General features: G+C 35.4%; 1 long non-coding RNA gene across 1 annotated transcript in view; it reads left to right on the top strand.

The window, feature by feature from the left end:
• Window positions 1-226: 226 nt before the first annotated feature.
• Window positions 227-21860, top strand: part of LOC116090678 — a 31532-nt gene continuing 9898 nt past the window's right edge. Inside the window, exon 1 of the long non-coding RNA XR_004118783.1 lies at window positions 227-350. This is a non-coding gene — a long non-coding RNA (uncharacterized LOC116090678). The remainder of the gene's footprint in view (window positions 351-21860) is intronic.

The following is a 21860-nucleotide window of genomic DNA, read 5'->3' as shown; positions in this document are numbered from 1 at the left end:
TGGGGGAGAGGAGAAGAGAGGAGGGGAGGGGAGGGAAGGAGGGGGAAGAGAAGAGAAGGGAAGAGAGGAGAGGAGAGAGGAGGAGAAGGGAGGAGAGGAGAGGGGAGGAGAGGAGATCTGCCAAGAACATGTGGAGAGAGGAGGAGGTGGAGAAAGGGAGAAGGGGTGAGGAGTAAGAGAGTAAGATCCACTTTTTTAATTCTTAAAATTTCTACAAATTAGCCAGGAATGCTGGATTACAACCTTCATCTCAACACAAGGAAAACTGAGATAGAAGAATTGCTTGAGTTGGGGGGTCTACCTGAACTCCATAGTAAGATTCTATCTCAAACAACAATGCATAATATAAAGTAAGTACTGTTATTACACTTGTACAAAGTAGTTATTACTATTACTGTTTTTTTCAATAAACAAACTAAAGATCAAAAAGTGCATATTTTCTGGGTGTCACAATGATTGTTGGGATAAAGGAAAAATGTGCAATAACTGTTTCACATCAGGTGCCATCTTCCTGGGAATCTCTTACTTTTGGATTTTTCCCCTTAATTATCTATTTTTGTCAACTTTCCTAGTAAAAATGGTTATTAAAAGTTATGCTTTTTTAAAAAAGCTATGCTTTTAAGAAAAGGTCATGCACAAGGCAGATAAGCAGTAATTTGCTAAAATCTTAATTTATCAAGACTCAGGGCAGCATGACCCCATAGGACAGGCCACTTTTTTAGACTGCATAGATTCTTCAACATAACTATAGCCTAGAAATAAAATGTTGTCTCTGACTTGGAGAGTCAGATCATACAAACTTATCCATGGCTAAAATTTCTTAAAAGCAATGCCATACATATGACATAATATTCCCAACATAGCATAAGAAGTAGAAACTAATTTTATGCCATTGTGTCTCTTTATGATGACTCTCAGCTCACTCTTTAGCATGAAGAAAAGATGTGTCAAGTCTTCATGGCAGGCATCCTCATGCTTGCCTCTCATATTCATCACAACACCATGAGCAGGATGTGATTTTCCTCACGTTGGCAAGGATGAAAGTGAGCTTGTTTTTATAAGTCTAGAAGGTACTCCAGGGCAAAGTATGACTTCTGACATAATGTAGTTTTAAAGAAATCTGTCAAATTTGAATTTCTGTGTGTTGAAGTAGCAACAAGCATCTTTGTATTCAAATAACCAACCATGTGTTATTCCCTCAAGGCTGTGATTGGAGACTTGGGTTTGCTTCCTATTCCACTGACCATTACCATAAAAAGCCCAGAGTCACCGAGTATTTTTGTTGCATTGACTCACATAGAAAAAAGTAGTTTTTAAAATTTGCTTTGTTCTAAGGTTAGGGATACTGTAGTCTAATATTCTGTCTTTTATTCTTCTGTTCAAAACTACATTAAATAATTCTATTGTCTTAATATATATATATTTATATATCAGTAAAGGTTCCTCTTTTTTCCATCCTTATGCTCACTGCAAGAGTTCACATCCATGCTTTTTTTGCAGGGCGGGGGCTATTGAGTTAAATTCTTATAATGCCTGTGGTTCTGGTTTTGAAATATACCACTTCATCAAGTATATTATGTTGTTTCATCCTGAAATAAAGTAACTTTGTTATTTAGAAATTTAAAATCATTCAACAATTTTCCCTAACTTAAACAATTATGACTAATACCTTGAATGGGGCAAAACCCAGCAAAACATTCTACAATTAGACTCCTGTTTATAATATTTATTTTTTATTTCACCCTTCTACCATTTCCAAGAACCCTTCATTACCAGCCTTTCTTGTGTTTGCTATATGTTTAACCTCTTTCACTTGAATAAAACTGTGAATAGTTAAATATTCAAACAATTTAAATGCTAAAAATGGTGTAGATACTTCTCATCCAATCTGGAAAATAACTTTACTTCTTTATTAGTAATAGTCACTCTAAAAATTTTTTATTATGTATAATATATATATATATATACTATTATAGTATATATACTATAATATATATACTATTATATATATATATATATTATAATATATATTATATATATATAATAGTGTAAGAAGAGGGAACTCGTGCGTGCCAGGGTGCACATGTGGACACCACTAACAAGAGTCAGTTCTCTCCTTCCACTATGTGGATCCCATGGATCTCAGGTCTTCAGGCTTGGTTGCATGCAACGTTGCCTGCTGAGCCACCTCACCTGCCAACTTTTATCTCTCTTCTGTTCCATAAGCCTAACCTTCATTGTTTGCACTGATCCTGTTCTCCTGACATCCCTGTTGCTATCAGTTTAGGATCCATCTTTCCTACATTCCTAGCTAGATCTGATAGCTGTTCACTTTCTTTTCCTCCTTGACAGATTTTCTTCTTTCAACTTGGTGAAGTCACATCTTGTTTGCTTTCTACTTCTCTGGTGATCTTTGTTTAGATTCCATGACAACCTCTTCATCTACTACCTGGCAACTAAACAATAGAAGTTCTTAGAACAGTCATAAACTCTCCTCTTGCTTGACTCTCAAGTCCCAAATCAAAGCTTGAATCCTGTAATAGATCTTTTATCTTCCTTACTGAGGTGTCCACAGATGCCCCTCCTGTATGTCTGTTGTATGTTCTGTTTGGAGTGAGCAATAAACCAGATTTACTAACCTACAAGAATTATGATGATTATTGGATGGAAAACAAGGATAAGATAAGCATTTTGAGTATATTACCTCACCTCTCATAACAATCCCTATACATTGAATTGTTATCTTAGTGCACATAAAAACAGATTGAGACTTGATGACATTACAGTATTTTAGCCAAGATTGTTCAGTGAGTAATATCAAGTACTTGATATTAGAATGAATGAAAGAGTTTCTATAACATGCAGTCAACATTCATTATTTGGAGATTCTTACTTATAACTCACCATCCCTTAACTTCAGATATACGACTCCCTTGCTTGTACATGCCTTGATATAGTTTATTTAGACCAATACACCCAAAATATTATAATTTAAATATGTAATCACTATGAAACTTTTTAGTATAACATGTCTGTTTCAAATGAAGTCATTGAGATTTATTGTGTATGTTATACTTATACCATCTCTTTTAGACAAATGACATTTCACAGCCTTAAAAGACATGTACTGTTAAACAACAAAGCTTGGAGCATGAAAATATTTCTGGCTCAAAGTAATGTTTAATTGTGGCTTTTTAATTCTAGCAAAAAATATTCACCCACCTAAGATAAACTAGTTCTATAATGACAACAAATATTCTCTGACTTTCCAATATACTGGATGGCAGGACTAAACATACTTTTCACATTTAAAATATTAGCTTTCTTAACAGGGCTCAGCTAGACTGTGACAGATTTAGTTATCACAATATAATCCATGTATATTTGCAATATATTGATTTGGCTTAAAGGACTATATCTTGCTGTCAAATTTCAATATCACAGTCTGACTGTAACTACAATTTCATGAAGGGAATTTTTAGCTTATCAGAACCTTCATATTTTCTAAGAGTAGAAAAATGTAATTCCAGAATGCATAGAATGCAACTGAAATTTTCATTATTTTCTTTAGGGAGCAATCATTCAACATTATCTTATCTTAAAAACAGGAATAGACAAATTGTATCCTGGGCTCCTAGATGAACTTATTGATAATTGAAAAAAAAAACATGAGTGTGTTGATCTCACAAAAATTAGTAGACTATTGATATCTGTTGCTTCCAATTGGGAAAATGGTAAGACTAATAAAGTTTCTAAAGGAACCCCAGCCAACAATGAGAGGACTAGAAATTAAAACATGCCTATACTACTCTCATGAATGTACACTTTGTTAGAGATGATGAGTTTATCTCAGATAAATTTGAGTAGAAGATAATTTGATTAATAGGAACACATGATATCTTCTGAGAAAATAGAAATAATTCCATTTAGGGTAGACCTTTTCATCTATCACTGTCTTCTGAATATGTTATTAATATTTATTTGTAAACTGATAGTGTCAGCAATAAAAGAACCATGGGCCTATCTTTGCATGCTAATATCATTTACATTATCTTTGCATGCTAATATCATTTACATGCTTTTATTCATGAGATATAGTCTCATATATAGGTATACCTTTTGTATTCAGAGGTAGCATTGAATTCATAAGGTAATATTGGAGTAACCTTTCTTTGCATTGTAGTAAAGTGTGTCTTTGTGTTTTCAATTGTTAATTCTGTAATCAGAGATCTAAGTGCTGGCAGGATATTGGTATTGTAATTTTTATTTGAAAATATTTGTCCTTTCACTCATGCTCAAATCATGATGGTCAGGTAAAGCTAAGAGAAGGTCTGGGCATTGCCTTACTGCTAAATATTTATAATAAAGATCTGACAGCCGATAGCTAATGCAGGAAGTAAGGAGGCAGAACTTCCTGAGAGGCAGAGATGCAGAAAGGATGCAGAGGCAGGAGAATTGAGAGTCATGAGAAGGAACAAACAGATGGGAACAGAAGCGGTTGTGACACAGGTCTGGAAGTTGATTAAGTAGATGCTAGCTGAGAGATTACCAAAGTGAAAGACCAAAAGCTTTAAACTCTGTAGAAGTCTCTGTGCTGTATTTATACCACAGGCAGGTCTGAGAAGGCCCCAAAATAAAGTAGCCCAGCAAGGCCTTGACAAACGCAAAACAGAAACACAATCTTACATATATTTACTTTAAAAATGGAGAAAGGGTATATGTCCAGGAGTTGTATAGTTGGGTCCTCAGGTGGGACTATTTCCAATTTTACTGATGAACCACCAGACTGATTTCCAGAGTGGTTGTACCATCTTGCAATCCCACCAGCAATGGAGGAGTGTTTCTCTTTCTCCACATCCTTGCTAGCATCTGCTGTCACCTGAGTTTTTGATCTTAGTCATTCTGACTGATGTAAGGTGGAATCTCAGGGTCATTTTGATTTGCATTTCCCTGATAACTAAGGATGTTGAACACTTCTTGAGGTGCTTCTTAACCATTTGAGATTCCTCAGTTGAGAATTCTCTGTTAAGTTCTGTATGCCATTTTTAATAGGGTTATTTGGTTCTCTGGAGTCCAACTTCTTGAGTTCTTTGCATATTTGAATGTTAGCCCTCTATTGGATGTAGGGTTGATAAAGATCTTTTCCCAATCTGTTGGTTGCTGTTTTGTCCTATTGACAGTGTCCTTTGCCTTATAGAATCTTTGCAATATACCCAAAAGATGCTCCAACATATAACAAGGACACATGCTCCACTATGTTCATAGCAGCCTTATTTATAATAGCCAGAAGCTGGAAACAGCCCAGATGTCCCCCAACAGAGGAACTGATACAAAAATGTGGTACATTTACACAATGGAGTAATACACAGCTATTAAAAAAAATGACTTCATGAAATTTGCAGGCAAACTACAGTATAGAATATAACCACGGAAAAGGTGTGAAAGTTCTTAGCACAAAGATGTGATTGACACTTCAGGAGGTGTGTATGTTTGTTGCCACTAACTAACCATTAAACATTAAAACGTTGTGAGACAATTCATATATATGAACACAGGTCTCAGTTAAAAACAAGATACAGTTGTAAAGCCTATGATGAATTATGGCTCTTGAGGCAGGAAAACATTGTTCCACAGGAAAATGACACATAATTCAATTTTGGTAAGCTTAAAATAATATACTTGGAAATAGAAAAGGAAGGGAGGTAATAAAGTAATATTTCCAGAATTTTTTTTATCTTCACTCTTTAAATACACAGTCTTTGAGTACTCCCAAATCTACTCAAATAAAAGAACATCCTAGGCTAATATACATAGAGGATAAGTATTTGAGCACACACACACACACCATCCCATTCCAGCCTCTTATTTTATCATTGTCTAAGTTTCCTTGAAGTAGAAGTTTCATTTCTTTAACAACATTTTCCTTTGGGAGAAAACCATCAAGTTTCACTTTTGTGGCTTCATGTAAGCACTGATTAAAATCATGTGCATAAGACATGCATTCCCTCTTCACCGCGGAACCTGGCACTGGGACAGGTAACTGAGAGCCACCTGGCCACTCTTTCCAAAAATGACTTTGTATTACTTGGGAAACCAATAAGAGTTATCTGTGCATATCGGTGGCTCTACCAGCTGCCCGACTCTGGGAACTAGGAGCTCCAGAAACCATGGGGTATGTGCAGTTTCCTCTGAGTTTTCAATGCATGGCCCACATGTAGAAGAATGAAATTAGAGCCGTGTCCAATGAACTTCAAATGTACCCATACCTCGGTCTAAGACCTGAAGCTCTGAAGCTGCTACAGTACCCTATGACACAGACACTACCCTATGAATATAAGTGTAGGAAAGAATTTTCTGAGAAGGACCCAGTTAACTTAGAATTCAATGCTAACAACGACAAAAGGGCCCTCCTAAGATCCAAAAGCACAGGCGACAATCAACGAAAAGAAAAGGAAGGCCACACAGTACTGAAAACATCTTTGTCAGCTATATATCTGATAGAGCATTACTGTGCAGAATATGCAAAGAAGTCCCCTGAAGCAAAATAAAAATAAGAAAACAAAGGATTAATCAGAAGAAAACAATAAAACTAGGCTATGTATCTTGACAGAAACTTGATTTTGTCTTTTTGAAACTAGTTAATCTAAATGGTGAGTAGTAACACCTGATATTTTTAATTTACATTTTCTTTATAATAGTGACAGTAATTTTCTTCATATATTTGTTGGTGATATATGCTTCTTTTTCTTAAAGGGGTATCTACTTAAACCTTCAGTCTTTCTTTTAATTGGATTATTTGTTGTTGAATATTTGAGTTGCTTATATTTTCCGAACATCAATCCTTGTCAGATGAACAGTTTACAAATATTTTCTTCAGTTTTTTAAAAAAAATTTATATGTTTTTGAGACTTTCATACATTGTATTTTGATCCCATTCTCCTCCCATCTCAATCCTCAGATTCATTCTCCCATTCCATACCTCCCCAACTTTGTGTTCTCATTAAAAAAAAAAATCAAGTCCGGTTTGTAGTGCCTAGATAATCTCAGGTATTGACTGCTAGAGGCCACACCCTAACACCTGACTCTACAGCTCCCTCCAGCTACCCATCCATCATCTCCAGAAGCTCCTTAGGTACAAGGAACATCATATCAACCTCCCTGCTTCATTCTGGGAGTCTGCTCTTTAGGTGGTCTCTCAACACTGGTTGATTATTTTGGCTGTACAGAGACTTATTGGTTTGATAAAGTTGCATTTGCTTAAAACTATTTTCATATTTATAACCAGTAAGATAAAACTCAGTTCTTAAAGTTCTAGTAATTATTAAAAAATTATCTGGTTGATATCCATGGGAGATTTGCGCTTTTTTGAAGAGAAACAGGGAGGGGAGTGCATTCGGGTGTGGGTGCAGAGAAGCTGTAGGATGGGAAGGGACTGGGAGGAGAGTGGGAGAGAAACCATGATGAGGATGTAAAAAACATTAAAAAATTTAAAAATTCCATTGATATTTTTATATTGATTATATATCAAAGTGACATTACTCAGGACATGCTGATTTAAATAAAATGTTATTAGAAAAATTTCCTTAGAGGATTTTTTTATTTATAAATTTTTTGTTATAGGACTTAAATATATGTTATTTTTATTTCATTGATCTATATAGATATGTAATTCTATGTGTTTCATCCCATACTGTTTAAATATTTTAATTTAATGGATTCTTTTAATGTTGAGGAGAATTAGTAACTTGATATAGCTATTTGTCATAATTATCTTTTATATCCTTTATGGGACTTTTGCTTCTGTATTTTATTATATAATAATTAGGTCTGTTTCTGAGTTTTAGAGAAAACTACTACTATTTTTATTGATGATATAGTAAATGTCTAAGTATGGGAGGAAATTGATCATTATAAAACTTGATATTTATCTTTCTCATTACAGAGAGCACCACCAGATCTTTCAATATATTTTAAAAATATATAGTGCAAAATATTGTATGTAAGTCATCTAGATAGACATTATTAAGGTTATACTGGAATTGGGAGAACATTGCAGAATCAGCTAAAGTATTGCACAGTCAGACAAATATAGTCCTCTCTATCAGTTACAGGATAATGGATTTTTCTGCCATCAAATCAGAATAATGAATTCTATTACTTTTTTAGTTAATTCCTATAGACTTTCTAATTATACAATAAGATTTTATAAATAGTTATTTTTTCTTCATTATCAAGATTTATTTCACCCATTTGTACTTGCACTGGCTAGTGCTGATGACATGTAATAATTAAAGGTAGCAATTAAAGTTGTTTCTCCTTTGGATCCCAGCTCTCCTAAGAATAGCTCTAGTAATTCAGTGTAAGTTAAAATAGATTTCTTTATCCAATTAAGATTTATGATTTTATGCCTATTCATAGTGTTTGTGGGATATATATTTATTAACCAAATCATCCATTTTTGCTTGTGTTTTGTTTTCTTTATTCAGTGTGTAAACATTCTGTTTTAAGTAGGTTAATCATAAAATTTGAAATCAAAGAGTCCCCCTTTCTCTCCAGAATACAAGCTCTGGACCAAAGGGAAGTGATTGTACAGCATCAGGCTGGACCACTGTTTGAGCCTCTCCAGAGACTTGAACATTGGTGAGAGTTGTTTCAGGTGAGAACAGCTCATGAAGTGAAGGAAGCTGCACATAAGGAGAGACATCAGAACAAAACTGACTGTACTGGCTGGTTTTGTGTGCCAACTTGACACAAGCTGGAGTTATCACAGAGGAGGGAGTTTCAGTTGGGGAAGTGCCTCCATGAGATCCAGCTGTGGGGCATTTTTTCAATTAGTGATCAAGGGGGTAGGGCCCCTTGTGGGTGGTGCCATCCTTTGGCTGGAAGTCTTGGGTTCTATAAGAGAGCAGGCTGAGCAAGCCAGGAAAAGCAAGCCAGTAAGAAACATCTCTCCTGCTTCCTGACCTGCTTGAGTTCCAGTTCTGACTTCCTCTGGTGATCAACAGCAATGTGGAAGTAAGCTAAATAAACCCTTTCCTCCCCAACTTGCTTCTTGGTCATGATGTTTGTGCAGAAATAGAAATCCTGACTAAGACACTGACTAACAGGCACAAGTGGGGACCTGTCTTTTCCTGCTTCCAACTTCAATGCTGCAAAAGGCATCAGAGTCTTCATTTTAAAGAACATATGTTTGGCTATGACTCTGAGTTGTTAAAGGAGGAGGTCCAGTACGAGCTGGAGGTGATTAGCTGGTGAGCTGGGACCTTGTCATTGTGGCAACTGGAGGTCTATGCCAGCCTAATAATCCAGGCACCGCACTCTACTTTGGTCTATTCTCCTTTGGGGCTAAGTCTAGTCAAGCAGTGCAAATTGGGTCTATTGAGGCCATGAAGGTGAGTTATTTAGTGGTTCCAAGGCACGCCAGGATAAGAAAGCAGCATGACTCATAGAAACTGACCTTGGACTATTAGACACTGGAAGGTGGTATCTTCCATGTATGACACTGTACTCATATTACCTTTAACCATTTATTAGTTGGTTTTTTTTTTTTTTTTTTTTTTTTTTTTTTTTTTTTTTTTGGCAAGTGAGGGTAGGCAGGAGCTTGGACAACTTGCAGATGTCAGTCTCTCATTTCACCATGTGTGAACATTTCATATATGGATAGATCATATATTCCTAAACTCCTCAGCATGTAAGACATTTTCTATGTGCCATAATAATAAAACCATGGCATTACTAGCTGCATACACTATCAACTAATTTTAAAATTATATATTTTCATGACTGCTCAGAATTCTTAGAACTGATGTTCATTCACTGAAGTTAATGATGTGATTCTTTTCAGTTTTCCTAGGTTCATCTAGAAAGGATTTGGGCATACATACATTTACTATTTTTTTTTTAAAAAAACTATATCTGATGGATATGTTTTTAATCCTTTGCCCTTTTCTACTGATGACACTCTCTTCTCTTAGTCTTTGTCTTCAGAGTCCAGATCACATCTCATGATACAGATTAGCACTTGCTCAATTGAGTTAATGTGTAAATTCTCAAAAGCTTGAAGAATTGTATTGACTAATTAGTGGGCAGGCTGAGTCATTGCATGCCTTTCTGTTCTAGAGATGCTGGATGACTTTTTCATTAATGTTAACCATTTCTTAGCATATTTATGGTGGGGTTGATGAAGATTGCTGTTTGCACTTCACATTGTGCTGCAAGATAACCCACTTTTTAATTCTAAGAAGTTGCCCAAATGACATAAAGGATGAATTGAATGCTGATGACAGTATGTCATGGCAAAAGATATCAAAAGTTACTCTCCTACGACTTGTCAGAGATATTTATTCATGCCTACTGTGTGCATAGCAGTGAAGCAATGGTATAAAATGCCCATTGGGGTCTTTCTTCTCAATCATTTGTGCTGAGAACAACGTAACTCCTGTTTCCCAAGGGCACTTGGGAAAGGGTAAATGAAGTGATAGCACAAGGTTTACTTTAACAACTGAAAAAATGTGTCAGATGTATTAATGTCAACAACTGGAATCTTACCTCATTAGACAACTTCTGGATCTGAGGCTCTGATTATTATTCTAGGCAGAAAAAATATGCTAATTATTCACTCTGAACGTAGAAGAGGGGAAGGTGTAAAATCTCCCGTTAGCCGCGTGACCACAAACTAATTGCGTGTCATGTGTCAAAATAATGCAGCTCACTGTGCCCAAAGCAATTAGACACACAGAACTCCATTAATGAAGCACTGTCTGTCACAAAAAGTGTTTTCTGTGCTATAGTTGAAGATTAAAATATTAACTTCTCAAATATTTATGATAGTTACTGACAGCATTTCAAAATGTTGCCTTTTAACAAAAGCTTTCTGTTAAGAATTAGTTTTTAATTTGGATTTTATATTCAAAGACTATATTAACATATGGGGGAGATGAAATTGCTTAGTGTGTGAAGAGAGTTTTATTCTATAAAAGATGGATTACTTTTAGAAAACTTCACTATGCTATTGTGCTTTTAATGTTTTTCCTAGGAAAGGGAATTTCTAGGCTTTTGACCCAAGTGTCCTTTCTCCTAAATGACACATCCCTTGGAAAATCGTGCATACGTGCAGGCTTCATATCTACATATTAATACCTATGTTGTTTCTCTGTTTTGTTCAGGCCAATCAGTTCTGAACTCATTATAATAAGCAAGGCATCATGGTTAAATATTTTATACTTTATGTATTGTCTGATGAAGTAAGAAGTGTCCAGAGGAGAGGATGCCGAGAATCTCGGTGGTCTTCTACAAATGAAGCTGCCCCGGTGACACAGCCTACCAAACTTGATCCACTTACTGGTGATTGCTTTCCGGGCGCCATGCTGAAAATTCAACCTTTGTTTTTTTCTTTGAATGTTGAACTCTTTTTCTATTCCCTCACTTTTTTAAACCACCTGATTCTGAACAAATTAACACAATGGATAGTTGACTCCATTGTGGTTTGTGCCTCAATTTGTTTGGGGGTTATGAAACAGTGTATGGTATATATGTATACATGTATATGTATTCACATGTAGAGATATAAGTTGTAGAAGGCAAATCTCCACTTGTGTGCACATAGGCCCAAGGATGATATCAGGTCTCTTCCTCTGTCACTCTTCACCCCCCTTCACTGTTATAGGGTCTCTCACTGGACTCAAGAGTTTGCCATGTTGATACTCTAGCTAGCTGGCTTGCTTAGGATTCTCTTTCACCAGCTTGCCAACACTGGGCTTAATACTTACAGATAGACTTAACAGTAGACCATCCTGTAGACCTGCTTTCTAAGTTGGTCCCAGACATCTGGGCTCTATTCTTCATGTTAGGAGGAGAATACTCTACCCACTGAGCAACCACCTCATCCTCTATTATAGTTTGGAAACATTAAGACAAACTAGAGGCTTCTTTATATATATATATTTTAACATTGTTTGTTCATCAACATTTTACTTTACCAATTTTACAAATGAAAATATGTTTTTTCCAACAATATGAACTAACTAGTACCCTCAGAGCTCCCAGGGACTAAAATACCAACCAAAGGGTACACATGGTGGGACTCATGGCTCCAGCAGCATATGTATAGCAAAGGATGGCCAAGCTGGTCATCAATGGGAGGAGAGGCCCTTGACCCTGTGAAGGTTCTGTGCCCCAGTGTAGGGGAATGCCAGGGCCAGTAAGCAAAAGGGAGTCGGGTGGTGAGCAGGGGGAGGGGGGAGGGAACCGGGGTTTGTTTTAGTTTTTGTTTTTTATTTTATTTATTTTTATTTTTATTTTTATTTTTATTTTGAAGGGGAACCTGGGAAAGGAGATATTGTAAATAAAGAAAACATCTAAGAAAAAAAGAAAAAGAAGAGAAAATACGTTCTTTCTTCTTCAGGATCCCTTGGTTCCAGTTTACCTAAAATTGGTTATTTTGTAAGACATTTAAATTTGTACCTAAACAGTATAGTTCTTATGATTTCAAATTTTAAAGGAGTGCTGGTTTTAAGTTTAGCCATGTTAGAGAAAGGAGTGAATTCTACTTTTAAGTTTTTAAATTGAAGGTGCAAGACTCACTTGAATGTTTTTTGTGCTATTTTTTTTTTTTGTGTACTATTTCTTTACTCCTTCTATCTCTATTTATGTACCTGAACAGCATTGTTACTGAAAACCATTGATTTGTATTATAAATTGGGAAGAATCCATTTTGTGGCTGCTTCAGTCATTTTTTTCTGCCTGGTCAGCAAGTTCTCCACAGTTATTAGCTGGGTCTTTACTCATTAACACCTTGAGCACAGTGATGCCAGGTTCTCTTCTGGGAGGTATGATATGGTGAACACTAACAAGTGTTTGGCTGCTGGGGGCTGACATAGAGTTTCTGAAGAAACCGACAGAAGCCTGGTGTTTATAACTGTGGTAAGCTGGTCCATAGCTGCCTACTTTAGAATTAGAAGGGTGATTATTTCAAATCTTCAGTGAATGAACGTTGAATATCAATGGGGAAAGAATTTCACATACTGTAAAAAATTAAGTAGAAAATAATATCTTTAAACACTCAAAGTGATAATTGGTTTGGTATGTGTCTCTAAGCAATCCCTTTGGTCCTCTCCAAAGCTGTATTTTTTCATGGGAAAGTAGAATAGGATGAAAATGTTTGAGGGACTCTTCAAGAACATTGTTGTCATTTGAGATGATTATCTGCAAGTAAAATCTTATCAGTCTTTTAAAAATATATTTTCTAGTTTTCACATAGCCCTTACCATTCTTCCTCTGTCCCTTATAGTCTTCCTTTGTTATTAATTAGCTTGCTCTAGAAGCATGGTGTCATTGCCTTGCTTAATATCATGCCTTGTTCCAGATTGTCCACAATTTTTAAATACCTTATGATTTAAAGTAGAAAGCATCCACTTATTTTTGTTTCCTTTGCAGGAAACTGTGTAAATGTGTACATTTTCCAAGTTTTATTTCATAAGTTTGCTCAATTGAAAATGATTGAATGCATACTATATGAATAAAGGGGCATTTTCTCTCATTTCACAATGGTACTTTGTGTAGCTTAACTAATGGTCTGTTTAATAGTTGCTGGTAATAGCAATGTTTACTATGCATTTGCTAAATTAGCAGATGTTTTATGTTTTTCTAAAATTTCTTTCATTCCATATATTATTTTGTGAAATTACTTTAATGTTAAAACAAGCATCTGATATTAAATTTTTATTGTGTTTTGATATACATGAGTTTTATGTTCTATTCAAATGTTACTGATATATATATATATATGTATATATATATATAAATTTAAACACTCAAAGTGATAATTGGCTTAGTATGTGTCTCTTAGCAATCCTTTGGTCCTCTCCAAAGCTGTATTTTTTCAAGGGAAAGAGGAATAAGGTGAAAATGTTTGAGGGATTCTTCAAGAAGATTGTTGTCATTTGAGATGATTATCTACAAGTAAAATCTCACCAGCCTTTAAAATATATTTTCTAGTTTTCACATAGTCCTTATATTTCTTCCTCTGCCTGTCTCTGTCTCTCTCTCTGTCTCTCTCTCTCTCCATTTCTCCATATATATATATATATATGTATATGTATATGTATATGTATATGTATACACACACACACACACACACACACACACACACATATATATATATGAATAGAGGAATAGTTAGTTAGTTAGTTATATTCATGCATTCAGCATTTGCCTTGGAAATTAAGACATTTCTAGTGGGTCACACCCACCCCTTTCTCTTCTATGCTATCCTTCAGGTTCATTTCCTGAGGGAGCCATTACTTAAATATTTCTATTATTCCATTTTTTTCTTTTTAAATATGGAGATGTATAGTAAATACTGGATGCTTTGAATAAGGCCATTCAGATTTCACTTTAGGGGCCTCTATGATAGTATCCAGCTATTATATGCTATCAAGTTGAGTTAGCATTTTAAACTCAACATTATGCTTTTGATACTGACTCATCTTGTTACAGGTATCAAACAATTCTCTACTGCTGTTTAAGGGTCTAGCAGGTGGATATGCTATCTTGATGGGAAATTTTTTATTCTTTCCCATGTTGCAATCTTATGAATAATATTGCTATCCATGTTCATGTATACCTCTTTATATGCATGCATTAAAGACTACTCTAGGAAATTTCTGGGTTGTTCAGTTCCTGAGAGAAAAATGTTGAATCACCTCCTAAGATAAGTTCGAAGCTGCAGTTAGCATCTTGCCTTTCAAGCAGTACTGCATGTGAATTCCCATTGCCCTTTCGCTCTCCAATCATGTTATAATGACAACTCTCAGTTTGTGTTAGCTTGGGCGTATTTGCTTGTTTTCATTTCTATCTTGTTATTTGTTGTTTGATCACAGTGGGATCCTTAGAGAGTAACTCTACCAGTGAGCCCAAGATTTATCAAAACATAATTTCTTGAGCTCCATTTTTTCTGCAGTTAGAGGGTCCACTTTATCAGAATTAAATGTCCTTTGCTCATTTATTACTTGACATAGTATCCAAAAGTTGCTAGATATAAGTTCAATATACAAAAATTCAATTATGTGGGGCTGGAAGGAGTGCATTTAAGAACCTGTATAGGACCTTTATTGAGTGCCTAACATCCATGTCTGGTGGCTCACAGCTGCCAGTAACTCAAGTTCCATAGGTATCTGATACCTCTGGCTTCCCTGGGCACCTATACCTGTGTGTAACCCACATATCTACCCATCTACCCACTTGCACACATAAATAATAATAAAATATTTTTAAAAATCAGTTGCAGCTCAATATACTACTAAGAGTATCAGATTGTACTATTTAAGAACCATTCTTTGAATTTGTAATCACAAATAAAGGCAACAGAAGATGTGATGAAGCTATTAGGGATGTTTCTTTATTTGTATGGTATATCTGACATATGTGTGTGTGGAGGTCAAAGTACAACTTTCCAGAGTTGGTTCTCTCTTTCCACCAGGTAAGTCACAGGGTCCAACTCAAGTTAGCAGGCTTTCTGGTAGCACCTGTACCTTTTAAAATGTCCTGCTGGCTCCACTCAGACATCTCTAAAGAATAAATATCATCACATAAGGTTAATATATCAACACTTGTGTTGAATGAATATAATATTTTTTTCAGAAAGGAAACTATAAATAATTTGAAAAATATCAATTAATGGTAATAACTTTCTCTGATATTGACAAGGAAAGGAAAATGTGTTGAGTAAATACTGATGGGGCTGATTGTTATATTAAATTTTTATTATGTAATATCATGTACAAAAATAAACCAGACAAATAAACTTAAAGGGAAACATTTTACATTTTGGTAACCAAATAATTCACTTTGAATATGGAATAATATCTTAAAAAGTAGAAACCATAAAGGAGAAATTGATAAGTTCAATAATATCACACTTAAGATATATAATCAAGTCATATATTCTTATGAAGAAAAATAAAAGAATATTGAAAACAACAGTGAAAAATTTGAAAAACAGACCAAAAAAGAGTAATATACTAAGGAAAGTGGAATATTACATAGCAGTTTAGGTGGGCTGACTAGGGCCATGGACAACGTCATTCATAACTCTCTGGTGAGAAAACATGGAGAGACTGGCCTTAGTTTTTAGGCTTTGCCAAAACATACCCTGAGTGGTTTTAGCTAGGTCTGACAGCCATTACTCAGGACACGGAAGGAGATGAGTGGGATACTTTTGGTCAATGGGAAAGTCTGCCAAAATTTTCGTTTGTTTCATTTCTTAAGTTTGACACCTGACTGCTCGTTATATTTGCTATGGCTTTTGAGGGTCTCACACATTTCTAAAATATTTCCTCATTTCATCTTTCACTTTATTAATTTTATACTAATTGGTATATGTTATGGTTGGTCTGGATTTTCTACAGTCCCTAATTGACAATCTATATGGATCAAAGTTAACAATTGTCCTTTGTGGACCACTATACCAACTGATAACAAAGGAAGACACATTCCAGTGTTTCCTTTAAAAAAATCTACAGGTCAATGAAGATTATAATTATAGTGTAAAATGAGGAGTGAATAATAAAATGAACAAAAAACTGGGTCTGGAAGACTGTATGGCAACACCAGGTATCCAAGACAAAGTGAATTATATATTTAAAGATGATGTTGTAGAAAGACCAAGGAATGAAGTATTGCAGTTTGATATTTTGTTTCGGAAGACTGAAGTGCTGATTGTGTTTTGAGGATGTTGATGTCCCATGACTTCACTAGATTTAGATATTAAAATTCTGTTTGTTGCTACAGTGCAACACAATTTTCACAGTTTGTTTGCTGGACACTTTTGCTACCTATTGGTCTGCTTGTTTTAATTATGGAGATGAGGCTCATTTTTAGTTTCCTCCAGAAATAGTAATTAGCTCCTCAGTGAATGTTTTCTACTGTACACAAATAAATATATATTAAACAGTGTTTTTGTGCTATAAATCTTTTTTTTTTTCAGTTTTCAAGGCAGGATTTCTATCCATAGCCCTGGCTGTCCTGGAACTTATTCTGTAGACCAGGCTGGCCTTGAACTCAGAAGTCTGCCTGCCTCTGCCTCCCAAGTGCTGGGATTAAAGGCGTGCGCCACCACTGCCTGGCTGTGCTGTAAATCTTACTCATTGATTTTACAGCTCTGAAATTTGGAAATAAAGTTGTTTCTATGTTGGGGGAAATTGAATTCCTGGTTGAGAAAGATGGGAGAGATAGAGATTCATGAAGTAAGGGCTTAAGTAGCTTATTGGTGCGTTCAGTAGGATAAAATAAGACAGTGTGATATTGCATTAACAGAAAGTTAATCTACTTGAGAGTAAAGAGGGTCAGATGGGTTTCAATGGTACTGTTGGTAGAACCCTCAGGTTGGTGCTTACACTGGATTTGGATCTTGGCAAATGGGAAAATTTGATGAAGTCAGAAAGTGAAGGAAAATTTCTAAGTGGACAGAACCCATTACACACAGCAATGTCACCATGACTGGTGATTGTTTAAAAGTTAAAAGTTATACTGCAGACAAAACTTTTTGGGGTGCTGGATTTAATCCTAATTAGTTTATCAGTTGGGAACCCTATTAAGGGTCTGTCATGAGCAAGTTATTTTATCCAGGAAACTGCCTTTAATGATATTTAACAACTCACAGGAAAAAAAAAACATGAAAAATAAATCTTAAACCAAAATAAAGTATGTATCAGACAGTAAGAGTGAGGACCAGTTTTTGGACATTCAGGGGACTGAATTTTGTTTTAGTGCCCCCCAAACATAGGACCCTCTTTCCAGAAGCAGTCTTTGAACAAGAACCGCATTATCTCTCCTTTTACATGCATTACCCCTTCAGTTTTAGAAAAAGTTATAATGTGAAATGTGAAATGCTCTATTGTCTTTCTCAGTATATGGTTATAAAAAAATGGAAGCATTAGCAAGAAACTGTCAAAATTATTATGACAACACACATATATTCAAGAGACTCTTCCAATGCTACAAAAAATTAATTTGGTTCAATCAAAACACTTAGGATTGTACAGCCTTTGATAACGATTCTCCCATCCCCTCTTGTCTGTTTGATTTTCTGCATGGTCTTTCTATTCTGAAAGATCTGCAGGCATCCTAGCTAGTGCATTTTACTTTCTCATGGGTGTGGTGTAATGTTCAGCATTTAGACTCTTAATCTCAGTAGAAGAAAGGTCAGCTGAGCTCTCCTAAGACAATGACATCTCTTGCCTCCACCACTCTGCTTTGTGATATTGCTATTTTAATCTACATTAGGCAGAAAGGCAACATCTACAACACTGGACCACTTGATTGTGTAGTTTCCTTACTTATTATTAGCTTCATTGTCTGCAATAGTAGGCAATAAATGAAAATCTAAGACTGTTTTAAAGGCAAACTCTCCTTTTCTCCATGGTCCCTCTCAAACCTGTATACTGTTGCCTGGTTATGGAATTCAGCCATTCAAAAGAACACATCTTGCACTAGAATGTAGGACACATAGAGTATGTATACTTGTGTAGCTGTTACCTACAAATTGAAACATGTTTCATGGAGGAGGAGGAAGCTTCATAAAATGCAAGAAGCTAATGAGAGGAGGCCCAGAAAATTCAGAAGATTTACAAGGCTCAGAGAAGCACAGAAAATGACAAGACTCACATGGTCTGGTCTTTTCTCTCAGCTTATAACAGTGCGAAATTACTGAGCAGGCGGCTGCAGAGATGTAGCTTTTATGAGTTGTTATCCTTGCCAGACAGGCTTTTGGGTGATGCAGTTGTCTATGTTTCTATAAGTAGCCCTGACAAACTTGCTCATTCACTTAGCTACCCTTGGGTTTCGTTGAGTTGGCTCTTTGGTCTATTGACAGAGCCTTATCTGCAATGACTAGAGATATTTATTTACAGAAAAGGACTTCTGTAGTACCCAACTTTAATGATATCCACCTACTGAGTACATCACCAGGAATGATAGCTAGACAACCTTTGCTTTCCTTCCCTCCAGGAAACAGTTGAGGAATAGAGGTGGCAGGAGGTGGGGCTTCCCAGGAGTGGAGCTTTCAAGCTCCTGGTACAGCCTCTGTTATCCCATCAGACATTATTCACAAGACACACAATCATAGGTAATGGCTAATGAGATTGAAATTGTTGACAATTTGAGGAAAATATCTGTCTAGAAGTAGAGAAGGACGATATTCTGAGTGTGAAATCCTGTGTGTGTGTGTGTGTGTGTGTGTGTGTGTGTGTGTGTGTGTGTATGTGTGCGTGTGCTAGCCACAGCCCTGTGGGGTTATTTCTTACCTTGTTATTATTTTTGAAACTTCCATTGATAATTTCTATAGAACCAAAATGTTGGCAGAGAGAGAAGAGCTTCACATGTACTTTTACAGACTGGAGAGGTGTAGAGAGAAGCAGGGCACTCTTCTGTGGACAAGAAGGGTTGATGAATGGCCAGAACTGTAAGTAAACTCCTGGGGTTTTCCCTGAACTCTGTTGGTATTGAATTCTTTTAATGAAATTTTATGTTGACTTTGGAGGCAATAACTACCCCCTCATCAGGTGCTGAGACAACATTGAACAATTTTATGTACTTCTTTCTCTAAAAGAAGTGTGCAATTTAGACTTACTACAAATGCAGCATCTAATTAAATCAAGTCACATGAATGTGCTAATATTCAACCGTCTCTGACCTACAAAAACAGCAGCTTCAACTAATATTGCCAATGCACCCTTCTCCTTTAACAAGTATACTCAATACAGTGTCTCAAATTTTATTTCCCTTATCCAACTTCAGTTGATTGAGGAGTTTGCAACACTATAAGAGTTAATTTTCGGAGTTAATAAAGATACCACAGTGAGTCTCTCTGTCTCTATCTCTATCTTTCACTCTGTTTCTCTCTCTCTCTCTCTCTCTCTCTCTCTCTCTCTCTCTCTCTCTCTGTGCGTGCGTGTGTGTGTGTGTGTGTGTGTGTGTGTGTGTGTGTGTCTGTATGTGATTTCTTTCTCTCTCTTTTTGGAATTTAAGAGAATAATCTAGGGAGTAAGTAAAGAAGTTTTGAGTAAATGTGTACTGTTTGACATGAACACAAACACCAGTGCTTCAGCATCATGGAGTGCAAAGCATTCTTTGGGTGAGACTCAGAGGGATCTAAGTCTTTTCCTCTGGTCCTAGTGCAGATGTTCATAATGTGTACAGAAAACCATGAAAATAATGGATTTGCATGATTAAGTAAAGGATCAATTTTGCCTGATTATAGGAATATGGAAACCATAAGACACCTAATTTGATTTTTTAGAGACTCAACATGTAAACACACTTTTGATGAGATAACTTAGTGTCTTTCTCCACATCTTCACCAGCATCTGCTGTCACCTGAGATTTTGCTCTTAGCCATTCTGACTAGTGTGAGGTAGAATCTCAAGGTTGTTTTGATTTTCATTTCCCTGATAACTAAGGACTTAAACATTTCTTGAGGTGCTTCTCAGCCATTTAGTATTCCTCAGTTGAGAATTCTTTGTTTAGCTCCATACCCCATTATTAATAGGGTTATTTGGTTCTCTGGAGTCTAACTTCTTGAGTTCTTTGTATATATTGGATATTAGCTCTCAATTGGACTTAGGGTTGGTAAAGATCTCTTCCCAATTTGTTGGTTGCCGTTTTGTCCTATTGACAGTGTCCTTTGTCTTACAGAAGCTTTGCAATTTTATGAGGTCCTATTTGTTGATTCTTTTTTTAAGTTTTATTGCATTATAATGAGAAAAGTTACATGATTTCAATTTATATGAATTTGTTAACATTTAAAAAAATATTTTAAATAAATAGAATTAAATCACAGTCTTGTTTTCCTTTTGTACCCTAACTCCTCCCAGAGACCCCCTTCAATACCTACAATATCTTTTTTGTCATATTCTTTAAAATTTATAAAATATTATAACAATAAAAATGAGTATTATAAAAGTCATTTGATATAAAACAACAATCAATTTAACAGTCTTATGTAGATTCTTGTCTACGGCAATACTGAAAATACATTTTTCTCAATATAAATTTTAAATAACTCCAAATGTATTAACTGTATATTTCAAAATAATACATCACTACTAATGTTTTCTTAAATGAACATAAATATATAAAGTGTTTTTGTTTGTTTTATATTTAATAGAGCTTAAAATCTTGGCTCTTACTGTGGTAACTTGATACAAGAATTACAAACATCAGGCAAAGTATTCAGTCTTACTCTTTGTTGTTCTCTTACAAACCCCCTCCCAATTTAATTGTCTACATTTCTTTTGGGTATATAAATACTTTTACAATATGTACGCTGTTCTGAAAACCATAGTATAGTGTAAAAACATAAAATAAACAATACTACTAATAGGCTGAGATAGGAGAAGCAAGATCTCAAGACCATTGTGTTGTACATAGCAAGACATTGTCATGAACAAACAAGCTGAAAGTGTATATGGATTGTATAATATTGGACCTATTTCTCCAATTGGATGATAGACAATAAATTTCTAATTCCTCATAATTTTGGATTTCAATCGATTAGGATATGTTGGTAATATTAATTTTCATATTAAGATATTAAGAAAAAGTAATTGATACTTCCTGTTGTTTTTGTTGTAAGAGATGGAATTAGGTTTGTGTGGATTTGTTAAAAGATTACTTTCTTACTTCTTCTAGGGAGCAGTTTTGATCCGTACATTGGTGTTTTCCATCTATTATTTTTTGTAGGGCTGGATTTGTGGAAAGATATTGTATAAATTTTGTTTTGTCATGGAATATCTTATTTTATCCATCTATGGTAATTGAGAGTTTTGCTGGATATAGTAGCCTGGGCTGGCATTTGTGTTCTT

The sequence above is a fragment of the Mastomys coucha genome, unplaced genomic scaffold (assembly GCF_008632895.1).
Source record: "Mastomys coucha isolate ucsf_1 unplaced genomic scaffold, UCSF_Mcou_1 pScaffold15, whole genome shotgun sequence".
Classification (NCBI taxonomy): Eukaryota; Metazoa; Chordata; class Mammalia; order Rodentia; family Muridae; genus Mastomys; species Mastomys coucha.
This window is presented reverse-complemented; position numbering and strand designations above follow the sequence as displayed.